The sequence below is a fragment of the Macaca fascicularis genome, chromosome 4 (genome assembly GCF_037993035.2).
Source record: "Macaca fascicularis isolate 582-1 chromosome 4, T2T-MFA8v1.1".
In the NCBI taxonomy this organism is placed as follows: domain Eukaryota; kingdom Metazoa; phylum Chordata; class Mammalia; order Primates; family Cercopithecidae; genus Macaca; species Macaca fascicularis.
In genome coordinates this window covers 54,938,894-54,952,855 of record NC_088378.1, presented here as the reverse complement: position 1 = coordinate 54,952,855, position 13,962 = coordinate 54,938,894, and the positions used below count along the sequence as shown (strand labels likewise).

The following is a 13,962-nucleotide window of genomic DNA, read 5'->3' as shown; positions in this document are numbered from 1 at the left end:
AAAACCACAAATACAAATAATTGCTCTTGTATATTACTTTTTAGTCTTCTGAAACTAGATTCATTGCTATTATAATACTATAAGCAACTGATGAAATAAATGGAATTTGAATTTTGCAATCTGATTTGCAGCTTGAGGGAATATCATGAAACTTAATGCAAGGCTAAATCCTGACTAAATGTGGGCAAGGAATTTTTATTTCTTATGTGGTTTTTGATACTCTGGGACTATTTAAGTTTTTTGCTCTTTTGAATCTCTTTTCATGCACTTCTGCTGCAATTTTATTTTTGAAAAAGAGTGAATGGAATTTTAAAAAGAGCAATTGCTACTAAGAGCGGAAGACTGTAAGCCCTGATATACACAGAAATCAAACCATGCTGGAAGAAAAATGTAATTCTATGAGGGCTATCTGGATTGCAGTTCACTGATTCCAGTGTCTGCGGACCTCCGTGAAGGTGGGAAGACCTGCTACCCTGCTCAGCTGTCAATAAGAAAGTTAAAGCTGAGGATGCCCTTTCTATTGAAAGAATGAAGATTATTTCTGAGATTGTTAGTGAATATGTTTGTTAAGATATATGTGAAATAGGATAAATATTTGTATAACTTTACTACCCTCAGATCTCCTTTAAAATAGTGTCATTAAAGATGCCTCTGAGGCCGGGCGCGGTGGCTCACACTTGTAATCCCAGCACTTTGGGAGGCCGAGGAGGGCGGATCACGAGGTCAGGAGATCGAGACCATCCTGGCTAACACGGTGAAATCCCGTCTCTACTAAAGATATAAAAAATTAACCAGGCGTGGTGACAGGCGCCTGTAGTCCCAGCTCCTCGGGAGGCTGAGGCAGGAGAATGAAGTGAACCCCCACAGCCTGGGTAACAGAGGGAGACTCCGTCTCAAAAAAAAAAAAAATGCCTCTGAATGGCATTATGTAGGGACACTAAGGAACCTAGAGAAATGTGGGCCTGATTAACTCAGTTAGAGGAAGGCAGAATTCAGAGAAGTTCAGCAGTAGTCAAAATTGCGGTCTTCAGGGTTAATATTTTTGTATGATCAAAATATAGAGTAAGGATAAACTTGGAAGATAGGGGGAAAGTTTTGACTGTGGATATAACTTGGCATCAACTTCAAAACATCAGATATTAGCTTTTGCATAGCAAGACAGATTCTGGGTTCCATCATTCTGATACTAATTGCATTGGTCTAGATTCTTTTTGGAACTGAGTGGGGCTGAGAGCTGTCATCGTCAAGCATCAGTGCCTCTGGAGTAGTTAGGAGGCAGAGACCAATATCCTCATTTCCAATTCACTAGCCTTCTCTCTGTCCCCATTCCCTGGACCACGTTTGGCACACAGAGGCATGTTATAGAAATTGATTGCGTAAATCATATCTTACCCTTTTCATCATATATGCAGTGCAGAAAACAGATGAACTTGTTGTTTCAAAGAGATACTTTCTGAGGCATTCTTTTTAAAAATTTTTTTGAGACAAAGTCTTGCTCTGTGACCCATGCTGGAGTCCAGTGGCGCGATCTCAGCTCACTGCAACCTCTGCCTCCCAGTTTCAAGCGATTCTCCTGCCTCAGCCTCCTGAGTAGCTGGGATTACAGGCACATGCCACCAAGCTCAGCTAATATTTTGTATTTTTAGTAGAGATGGGGTTTCACCGTGTTAGCCAGGCTGGTCTTGAACACCTGACCTCGTGATCAACCCACCTCAGTCTCCCAAAGTGCTGGGATTACAGGCATGAGCCACCGCACCAAAGACACCGTCCCTGCCTCACCATTGGCTTGTGTGACCTTAATGTCTCCTGGTTATAATCACCTATTTCCACAATCAAGTTCTTTTCCTTTGTCTACTTGTCTTCTGTTCTGATGACTCCCACACACATCAAGGCTGGTGGTGCCCAGTCAACAGCTCCATCCCTAAATGTTCCCCACAGACACATGCCATATCTCAGCCAGTCTGGTGTAATTTTCATTCGACTCTCCTCTTCTTGTCCCATTCTCTACATCCCTGGGCCCTGTTTCTATTTGGCTTCATAATTCTTTTCAAGGATCCAGGCTTAAAACCCTTGGAATCTTTATTTTTATTTTTTAATTCAACAGAGGCTTACATTTCCCCATATCCAGTGAGTTAATATGACCTGCCCATTTTCCTTCAGACTCTTTCTCATGACTACTTCTTCTTTTTACTTCTCTGCAATCACCCCCGCCCAAACCCTCTTTGCCTCATATGTAGATTATCACAGCCTCCCACAAGCTTCTCCTGTCTGCTGTCTTTGCCATCCACAAATCACCTGGCATTTTGATGTAGACAAATTTTCCCTACAGAGATTTTCTCGAGTTATCAGCTTGCTGACTTGCATGCAGTTTTAGACTGTGCTGTTTTGCAAAGTGCATTGCAAACCAGTGATCCATTGTTCCTGCAAATGTGTAAAGCTCGATCCTTTCTCATGATTTATGATGGAGCTCTTGCCTGGAAAGTCTTGCCTTTGTTTTCTGCTGCCTGTCAGGGCTTAGTTATAACATCTCTTACCACTTAGTTAACTTTTTCTTTTTTGGGGTATAAGGAGGTCTCACTGTGGTACCCAGACCGGAGTGCAGAGGCTATTCACAGGGACCACCATTGTGCAATGCAGTTCCAAACTCCTAAGCTTAAGCCTCCTCTTGCCTCAGACTCCTGAGTAGCTGGGACTCCAGTCATGCATCACCACCCCTGGTTTCCTTTAGTGAACTTTTTTTGTAACTCTTTCAGTCTTCACTGAGCTCATCCTTGGCTGAACTTCGGCTTGTAGAAGCTGTATTTTTTGGTACAGTTTCCTTTTATTTCATCTATAATAATATTATGTTGTCAGATATGTTATAAGTTCATTGATGTTAGAGACTTTGCCTCACATGTGGTCACCTTGGTACAAGTCTAAGTATACACAACATTCTGCGAGCCTAATAAATATACCTTCGGCTTAAAAATATGCTGTTAGTACAATTTGGTCTCTTGTTTCTAATTGCCAAACACCAGCTATTTTAAATCTCAAAAAGATAGTCAGTGTTGTTTGCAGCTGTTTTGTGGTCCTCATGTTCTAGAATCTTTTGGTCAGGTTTCCCAAAGGATAATGGCTAAAGAAAGAAGAGGTTCCCTCTGTGTTTTATTAAAGAATGCTGCAAGCATGCAGAGCTAATGTTAATTACATAACGTACTTTATAGAGAAAATTTTAGTAGGAATGATTCAACATCCAGTATTTTTATAGTCATCACTTTTATTCTTATATTTCTGTAGTTGAAAATGAATGAACTCTACTTACTACTCTCATATCCAGTGATTTCAATGCTTGTCTTTGATCACTTAGTAGTAGCAGTAGTAGTAAATAGTAGTAATAGTAAAAGTAGTAGATGTTAAGAGTATAAGTAGAAATAGCAGTAATATCTGCCATTTATGACTGTGATCCAAGCAGTGTGCCAGCTAAGATACGTAGATGATTTCATTTACACTTATAGAACACTATGAAGTGTTTTTGTTCACCATTATAAGGCAGGAAACTTGCTCAAAGAAGATAATAAGTTGCCTGGAGACTACACATATTTGTAGACCCCGACCCCGGCTCAAATGTGTCTAATGTCAAAGCCAGAGTTTACAGTGATATTACTTAGTGAAATCAGTGGGAAAAAAATTATTATAGACTTTAAAAAATAAACTACAGGCTTTTACATCCATTTTGTTGGTTCCTTCTTTTATGTAGTGATTGTATCCGATTAGTCATATCCTGAGTTTTTAAAGGTACTAATGTGTGGTCTATACAATCTTGGAGAGTGAATTTGAACAATGCAGAAATCCTGTATAGGATAATCAACCCTTAAACCCCACTAACCTTTCATCAGACATTCAAACTTGAGTTCTTGAGATATTTCTATTCATGTAAGGGGAAAATGTGATATTGTGGAATTCACCTCAATTTTGACTTTTCCAATTTTAAATAAGAAGCCCATTCAAAAAAAAATATGAAAGTCCTAGGCATTCATGATATAAATAATTTACTAGTTTTTTGAGTCCATTAAAGACTGAGACTGTGGAACTCAAGTTATCTCCCTGAGTTAATCCTAGTAGCAATGTTATCATTCTTCATTTATTTAGGATTTCTGTCGGCACATGTTCTTCATGGTGCAGCTGCTGTGTATGTTAAAGATGTAATGTGTGAAGCTGGTCTGTAGTTGAACCAGTTGCTGTCTGGCAAGTCTTATTTGTGGTTCATTTCATAGTCCTATGTGATGTGTGCATGATTTGTTCTTGGCACTGACTCAGAAGATGAAAACCAGAAACATTTAGCATATAAATAAAGAAGTGTTTTGCACTGGTCTTTTGGAAGTGTTAAAGTTATTTAGCTATTTCAATAGTATATGCAGTTTATTTATTTATTTTTTCATCAGATAACACTGTTAAGAATTAATAGGAGTGTAGAAATAGTGTTCTCTGACTTCACATTGTAAACCAAAAATAAAATTCAAAGTCCCACAACTGACTGAACAGACCACTCTCTAGGCCAACAGGATTCCAAAGAAACCAGAAAAATGAGTCCAGGACATGATAGGAAGTGGGTAGGTCAGACAGGCCTCATTATGCCCTCTCTCTCTTAGAGTTTAGATAGGTCTGACCAGCATTAACATTAAAATAGAGGTTCTAAGACTGACAGAACAGAGTCCTCTAGCAATAAGATACCAAATTCCAACCTGACTCTAGTATAACATCACATGACAGGTAAAGAAGGAAATAAAAATATTTTACCCCCAAATATGTTTCCCTGACATCTTTTGAAATGGCCCTGCAAAGCTGTCTCTTGTGGTAGAAATCAACATTCTCTAGAGCACATCTTTCCCTTACTAGGTCTTTTCTGGAGTGTCTGGTGCCTCTTAAAAGTCTAAATAGAAAATATTTGCTGTCTATTGTCTCTAAAGGCAGCCACCTATGAGACTTCATCTATGTAATAAGATCCTTGGTCTCCACTACACCTTATTTTAACTCAGACACTCATGTCTACTGATTCCAAGTCTTTAGATAATAAGGTAACTCTTTCAACAGATTGCCAATCAGAAAACCTTGAAATCCACCTATGTTCTGAAAGACATCCCCCCTACGCCCCATACCCTACTTAGAGATGTCCTGCCTTTCTAGGACAAACCCATGTTTACTTCACATGTATTGATGGGTATCTTATGTCTCCTTAAAACACATAAAACCAAGCTATAACCCAACTACCTTGGGCACATATTCTCAGGACCTCCTTGAGGCTGTGTCATGGGTTATGGTGTTACCAGAGAGGGGTCCTGATCCAGACCCCAAGAGAGGGTTCTTGTATCTCATGCAAGAAAGAATTCAGAGAGAGTCTGTAAAGTAAAAGCGAGTTTGTTAGGAAAGTAAAGGAATAAAAGAATGGCAACTCCATAGACAGAGCCACCTCAAGGTTGCCCATTTTTATGGTTATTTCTTGCTTATATGCTAAACAAGAGGTCGATCATTCATGCCTTCCTTTTTTAGACCATATAGGGTAACTTCCTGATGTTGCCATGGCATTTGTAAACTGTCATGGTGCTGGTGGGAGTACAGAAGTGAGGATGAGCAGAGGTCCCTGTCCTAACCATCTTGGTTTTGGTAGGTTTTACCTGGCTTTTTTACTGTAACTGGTTTTATTAGCAGTGTCTTCATGACCTGTATCTTGTGCTGACCTCCTATCTCATCCTGTGCCTAAAAATGCCTTAACCCATCTGGGAATGCAGCCCAGTAGGTCTCAGCCTTATTGCACTCAGTCCCTATTCAAGATGGAGTTGTTCTGTCTCAAACACCTCTGACAATGGTCCTCACATTTCACTCAGAATAAATCTGTTCAAATTTTTTACAAAGTTTGGCTTTTTTTGGTCAACAATGTCTGCCTAGGATTACACAGCTCTTGGTTCTCCTTTAAAGGAATCTCTAGTGGTGTCTCAGGGTACTAAGGAACAGTTGAGTTATGATGGGGAGAATGATTCTGGAAAACTTCTATGAATATGCCCCTTGCTATTGCCAAAACTATACTTTGCAATATTCGTGGATGACAAAGCCACAACTGCAGGGAAGTCCGAAGCTGTTCTTGTCTTTGAAGGCAGATCATCTGCTGCCCGGTGTTGGGCCAGGTGTCCTACTAAATGGTAAGGCTTCCTCCTTTCTCTAGGACACATACTTCCTAGATTCAGTTCAGAGCCATTTGTGTTCCTAATGGCTGTCAGACACTTCTCTTTTATCAGAGTCACTTATCCTAGTTTTGAGCCAATTTCATGGGCTCTGAGGCTGAAGACATATCTGCATATCTGAGGAAAGGTAGAGCCTGATTCCTTTAAGGAATTTATTTTATAGAGCTCAAACAGCATTTGGCCAACAGGACTGTTGCTTATCCTCATGGGGATGTGTTTTTCTTGTGGGGCTGTGCTCACTGGAGGATGTGATACTTGAAATTGCTTCCTCTGTTTCAGCCTGAGGGCAGATTCCTACCCAAGAGAGATTTGGGTTTGTCATGCAAATTAACATCTGGACAAGAGTTCCACAATCCAGATTTGCCCTGAAGGTATGACTAAATCTTAATGCATTCCCAAGTCAGGTCTGAGCTAATTCTACAGGTTATTGTTGGTAAGGTATTCCTGAGCCCTGTATATGTTAGCTCAAAGTGCCTCCTTTTGTGAAATACAGTAGCCATTATGTTCCAGTTAATGTAACAAGAAGCTAAAGTATATTTGTATTAAGTGGCCTTGGCAATAACTTTCTCCTTTCTCCTGTGCCCCCTTTTCTTTATTCCTCTTTACTCCTCTGCTTTTCTCCCTCTGTCGCTTCCTTCCACCCTCTCTCTTTTCCTCCCTGTCTCCCTCTCTATCAGCTCAATTTTCTTGTTTGTGAGTGGGGTGAGCTTTCAGTCAAAATTCACCTGCCTCAGTTGCAGACACAGCATTGCTGTTGTGTCTCTTCATTTTTGGATAACATCTAGTGATAACTAATATCGTTAGTGTTTCAAATCTGCAACAACTCTACTTCTCCCAGAAATACTGCCTATGCCCTGCTAGTTATTGTAAGTAAGCACTGCTTTCTAGTTGAGATGAATCTATTCTCATGTTCCATCGTGGTCAGAATCATATGCATTCAGGCTTTTCTCAAGTTATAATGTTGGGCATTGTGATGTGCTACATTACACCTAATCTTCATTTCTGTCATGAAATCAGCATTGGAAATTTGAAGAGTCTTACTTGTGGCATTTGTGAATATTTATATACAAATTTAGACTTTTTTTGGCAGAAGAATTAACTAAATGTTCAATATTGAGTAATGAGCAACCTTCAAGCACAAAAAGAAACTGTTTATGTATTAAATGTCAACCATGTGTCGGGTACGATTCCAGATGCAGGTGTACAGTGGGGAACTGATCAGCCCTGGTACTCCTGGAGCTTCGAGTACAGTAGGTACAGTAGGAAAGACATTCATAGAGCAGGTAACCATGAGTTTTGTGAGCACAGAATTGGAGGATATAAGGGAACCATTCCCCTTGCTATGAAACATTGAGATAAACAATGCAACAAGTTAATCCAGTGGCAAATACAAATATTCAGTTACATGAAGAATATTTTAATAAAGAAAAGCTTGAAATAAAAGTTATTTTTAATGAAAATATAATCTTTTCCTAAAAGTACCTTAAGGTTTTTGTAATAATCTACCTTTTTTTAAAATTTTTTCTTTTTAACGTTTATTTTAAGTTCAGGGGTACATGTGCAGGTTTGTTATATAACTAAACTGGTGTCACAGAGGATTGTTGTATAGATTATTTTGTTAACAGGTATTGAGCTTAGTATCCATTAGTTATTCTTCCTAATCCTCTCCCTTTTCCACCCTTCATCATCTAGTAGGCCTCAGTATTTGTTGTTCCCCTCTAGGTGTCCACGTGTTTTCATCATTTAGCTCCACTTATAAGTGTTTTCTGTTGTTGCATAGGTTTGCTAAGAATAATGGCCTCCAGCTCCATCCATGTTTCTGCAAAAGACATAAATCTTGTTCTTTTTTGTGGTCGCATAGTATTCCATAGTGTATATATACCATATCTTTTTTATCCAGTCTACCATTGGTAAGCATTTAGGTCGATTTCATGTCTTTGCTATTGAGAATAGTGCTACAAAGAACATACATATGCATGTGTCTTTATGATAGAACTATTTTATATTCCTTTGGGTATGTATCCAATAGTGGGATTGCTAGGTTGAATGGTAGTTCAGTTTTTCGATCTTTGAGATATCACCACACTGCTTTCTACAATGGCTGAACTAATTTACACTCACACCAACAGTGTAAAAGCATTCCTTTTTCTCCACAACCTTGCCAGCATCTGTTATTTTTTTGACTTTTTAGTAGTAGCCTTTCTCACTGGTGTGAGATGGTATCTCATCGTAGTTTTAATTTGCATTTTTCTTTTCTTTTTTTATTATTTAAGTTCTGGGGTACATGTGCAGAACGTGCAGGTTTGTTGTATGGGTATACATGTGCCATGGTGGTTTGTTGCACCCATCAACCCGTCATCTACATTAGGTATCTCTCCCAGTGCTATCCCTCCCCTAGGCCCCTACCCCCTGACAGGCCCCAGTGTGTGATGTTCCCCTTCCTGTGATTTGTATTTTTCTAATGATCAGTGATGTTGAGCTTTTTTTTGTATAATTGTTGGCCAATGTATGTCTTTTTTTGAAAAGTGTCTGTTTATGTCCTTTGCTTACTTTTTAAGGAGGTTGTTTGTTTTTTCCTTATAAATTTGTTTAAGTTCCTTATAGATGCTAGGTATCAGACCTTTGTCAGATGCATAGTTTGCAAACATTTTCTCCCATTCTGTAGGTTATCTGTTTACTCTATTGATAGTTTCTTTTGCTTTGCAGAAACTATTTAATTTAATTAGATCTCATTTGTCAATTTTTGCTTTTGTTGCAATTGCTTTTGGTATCTTTGTCATGCAATTTTTGTCCATCCCTATGTCTGGAATAGTATGGCCTAGGTTGTCTTCCAGGGTTTTTATAGTTTTGGGTTGTACATTGAAGTCTTTAATCTATCTTGAGTTGATTTTTGTGTATGGTACAAGTGAGGGCCCCAGTTTCAATTATCTGCCTATGGCTCACTAGTTATCCCAGCACCACCTATTGAATAGGGAGTCCCACATCATTGAAAACAGCAAAACAGAAAAACATGAAAAAAGGAAAACAAAAGAAAACTAAACTAAAGAATGAACCATGGAAAACAGTGTTTGTAAAGGCTTGCTCCCCACCCCCACTTCCATCTTCACTGCCTACTCCAGTTCCTCTCCCAATTCCATGCTTTTTTGCTGAACTGAAAGATATACTTGAAAACTAAAACATATAATTCTTAAGAGGCCTGTGATATGCACCTAATTTACAACTAGCAAAGGAGTGAGCTTAGGCATCTATGTGTGCTCATGGCTGGCACAGCCTGGTCCAGCCTTGTTAATGTGTAGCGTAGCTTGCCAGCCAGTTGTATTAGCTCTGGTGAAACATTTAAAATGGGCCTGGCTCTTTGGAAGGTCATAGAAGACTTGGTGGTGGTTGGGGTTGAGTATGGGAATATGCAGGAATAAAGTACTGAAAAAAAGACATTATCCTTCGATACATTCAATATTGTCATCACCTCTCAGCTTCAGACTCTTCTACTAGGAGTACTTAAATTTAAGAAAATATCCATGCAGGAAAAAGGAAATCTTTGTCTTTTTTTTGGCCAAATGCCTGACTCAACAGATGGACTTTGCCTAATGCCATACACTGGTAGCTCATTTGTGTGCTTTGGACCAGAAGAGAAAAGATTTCGTAGCTCTATTACCCTTACAGAACAAACTCTGTGTTTCATAACTAACTACATCCAATTCTAGAAATTTCTATCAGTGGAAAGGAAGAAAAACAACAGTAAAGTCAGCAGACTTCAAGCCTAGTAGGACCACACAGATTAAGGACAAACACCTTGATGTGGACTTGAGGAAAATCATTTTACAGGCTATAGGAGCCAGGTGTGAAGCTGATACACTAGTGGGAAATTTTAAAAGTGATTTTTGAGCAAGCTGTAAATATTTACCATGCCAATTTATTCCATTGCCATTTACATTAAATGAAAGAATAAAGATTTTGCAAGATTTTTCAAAGCAAACAGTACTAAACAAATGTCAAGTGTTAGGCTTACACCCTTGTGTAGGTGGCTTATATGGTAATTGCAACTCTGTTTATGTCTGGGAAGAAACAACCATTTACTGGTCGTGAGAACTTAATCGTCCCATAGTCCCACTGTGCACTTGCTGAAAGTATCATTTCAATTAAGTTAACTCTCCCCTGCCCCTAGCTTTTTGATACTGTGGACCATATCAGTTGCAAATGACCACAATGATAAAGTTTTTGTGTCCTAGAATGGACCACATACTATTAATTTGGAGAACTAGGGAATCTCACACAATGTCTATGTCAAGTGAATGTTTTAGATGAGGCAACTGCGTCTAAGAAGCAATCTTTCTCTAATCTCCTTGTACTTTCCCTTCCTCGGGGCACAGTCAAATAGAAAATAGCTGTTTCTGGGTCCTTCCCTATCCAATGTTTTATTAAAGTATTTAATATTATTAATATATGCACCTTCTTGGAAGTCAGGGAGAATGGAGCTTGGTTTCCAAATCTTCCAATTCTTAATGATGGTCTTTTGACAAGCTGTTAAACCTCTCTGGGTGAATTGTCTAACATATTTAATGAATGGGACTAAGAAGGAGCTGCCAGATGGGTAGGAGGGAAGTGAGCTTGAGATGGTGTCCCAGAAGGCTTTCTTATGGACTGTGAACTCCCTGAGAGTTCTTGAATATTGAACCCTGACTTTTCCAAGATGCTAATGTCTGGTCTCTTCAAATTGTGTCAGATGCCACCCATTAATTGATGAAATGTCAAGCAAATGCTCAATCACTGAAAAATGAGAGGAATGAGATGCATGCTATAGGTGGAAAAGGAGTCAGAAGAAGATTTTTTTCCTTTTATGATCAGGGAAATAAGAGCTTCATTATATTGTACTGGGAATCAATAAAGAGAGGAAATAATTGATAATGCTGGGGAGAAAGCAATAAAATACTAGGCAACATCCTTGAATACATTATTGGAGGTGGGGTAGATTTGGTATAAAGTTCTAGAGAAAGTATAGGTCTTTGCCTATATTTTCTATAATATTCCCTCAGATAAATTGATTTTTTAAAATATAAAGCATGCCTGGAATGTTTCCAACACTCATTGTTCAAAGGTTACGAGTCCTTCAAAATCTTCATTAGCTTACCCCTCCCAATAAGGTTCACTCCAACCACACAGACAATCAAAAAAGAGCAGCAAGTGGATGCTACTGGGCACCCAAGATGATAACTGAAATTAGAAATAAATTTGAATTTGATTTCAGTTATTTGTCAGCTCAGGCAAATAGCATGTTGTATTAGTTTACATAATCTTCATTTTCTGTCATAAGAAAGCTTTCAAACTCCATTATCTTCATTTAAGTTGGTTAGAAAAAAATAAAATTTAAAATTCCTCAGTCAAACCAGCCACATTTCAAGTGCTTATCAGCCAAATGTGGACAGTGGCTATAGTTTTAGAGAACACTGAATGTATAACATTTCCATTAATTGAAAATAATACTCTTAGCACTGAGATCAACTTTAAAATATCACACAGATATAGTTAGAATATTTCCTATATACAATGCTTGATGCCCCCCAGTGATGCAGAAACAAATCATGTTCTTGCCATCATGAAACATACAGTCCAATCCAATAGGGGAACTAGATGTGTAAACACGACACAGACATAAACATGAATACACAGGAACACAGAGCTGACTCAAACTAGGCAGTATCTGGAAGTTACATAGAGGAGAATACTTTTGAACAGAATCTCTATAAGGAACAAACTTGATTGAGAAAGGAAGAAATTAGTTTTGATCGAGGTAACAGCATGAACAAAATGAGAGTGCAAGTGAGCAAGTTAATATGTATGAGTATTAGGTGTTGTGTTGATACTACTAAGCTATATCGAGAAATAACAACAAGAAATGCCCAAATTTGTCTCAACTAATTAACTTTCTCGAAATTCCAAAAGGGACAAATAAAAAGCCAGATATTTTTTATTAGCTGGGTTACTGCCAATGTGCTTTGTGTTGACTTCTAATGAGGCTTGTTTGAAATGTGCAGCTTATAGCAAAGGCAATGATAATCTGTCCTGCTCTCTAAGCACAAATCCAAATTTGGGAATGTTACTACACTAAGGCCAGCTGTTTTGTAAAGTGGGCTGAAACGATGCTGAAATAGGCACACAGGTGAGGGAGGCAGATGAGCTAGATGACCCATCTCAGCCTAGAGGGGAAATAGGAAGTAGATGAGTAAGTTGTACATTGGTGGAGGATCTTTTACCTCCCACAGTGGCCTCATCCATAGGCAGGTATGACCCAAGCAGTATCTAGGTATATATATATTTTATATAACCAGCAACCTTGTTGAATGTTCTTTTAAGTTCTATAACATCTAATCACATATACACACAGGTTTCTGGGTATGTGATCATGAAAACTGTAAACAAAAACAACAGAAGAACAATTATGATTATCCTATTACTTTTATTGTATCATTGTATTGACTTGACTATCCAATAAAATACATGCATGACAGAAATAATAGAATGCAGTTAAAATAATTCTTTTATAGCTGTCTTTAGAGGGAATACTTCTAAAGTTCCATCCTTAATAACGATCTTTGCTATAAAGATATTTGTAAATATACTTACTCAGGGTAAGACAGTTTCCTTCTAGTTGTAGGTTAGCAGTTTTAAAAAAATATGAATGATTATTGAATCTTATTAAATGTTTGCACTTAAAAAATGTATTTAGGTATAGCTTAATGACCTCTTGTGAAAAAAAAAGTAGGTGGTAATATGATTTTTCTCCCTTAATCTATTAATACTGTGAATTTTATTGATAGAAATTTTTTTCACAAGTAAAATTGACTGTTTCAGTCAGATAGTTTGTATATACTCTTGTAGTCAGATAGTTTTAATATCAGAGTTTTGTTGGCTTAATGTAGTAAGGTGGGTGGCTATTACTGTTTTTATTTCTCTGGAACAGCTAGTATAATATTCTCTGTTCCTTGAAGGGACTCTATTCTTTGAAGGTTTGTTCATGAAGTTTTTTGAGACAGATTCCTTGATGAGGGAATATGGGTTGTAGGGTGCTTGAAGAAAGGGAAAATTTTGATTACTGCCTTAATTTATATATCTGGTTATTCGTATAGTTAGGTTTTCTCTATATTTTTGAGTCCGTCTTGGTAAGTTGTTGACATAGATATCATTATCCCAACCTTTCTTAGGTTACTAATTTCCTGGTACATATTCCTTCTGACTCTTTAATTTTAAACATTCTGTGTCACTTTGTTTCAGTCCCAGCTCTTGCAAATAACATGTAACCAGATATGTAAAACACAATCTAAGAATATGTTTCTTTTTATCCGTGACTTTTAAGTTTCTTTTTTCTTCAAACATCTCATCCAAGATATTTGAGAGCTTCTGGAGTGTGATTTTTCCTCACTTTACCTCCTTTAGTGGCTTTTGCTAGCTAGATGTATATAATGACATCATCTACTTGTTAGCAATATTTAACTGTAATAAAATTCCTACTGGACCAAGTGAAGCCCATTCCTTCAATTATTTTAGGTGTACTCATTTATTTATTTGTTTATATATTTGAACGTATATTTTGCCAATCCATTTTACACATTTCTATTATACCTTCTCTTTGTTTTTATCCTGCATTTCTTGTCTTTGAAATAATAAATTATTAAAAATTTAGAAAACTAAATTGCCCTTAATTTCCTATACCACTCTCAAAGTTAGACATGTGACTTAAATACATTAACAA

At 37.7% G+C, this 13,962-nt stretch overlaps 1 long non-coding RNA gene across 1 annotated transcript in view; it reads left to right on the top strand.

Annotated features, from left to right (window-relative positions):
- Positions 1–13,962, top strand: part of LOC102116371 (uncharacterized) — a 321,221-nt gene that overhangs the window by 96,259 nt on the left and 211,000 nt on the right. The window lies entirely within an intron of this gene.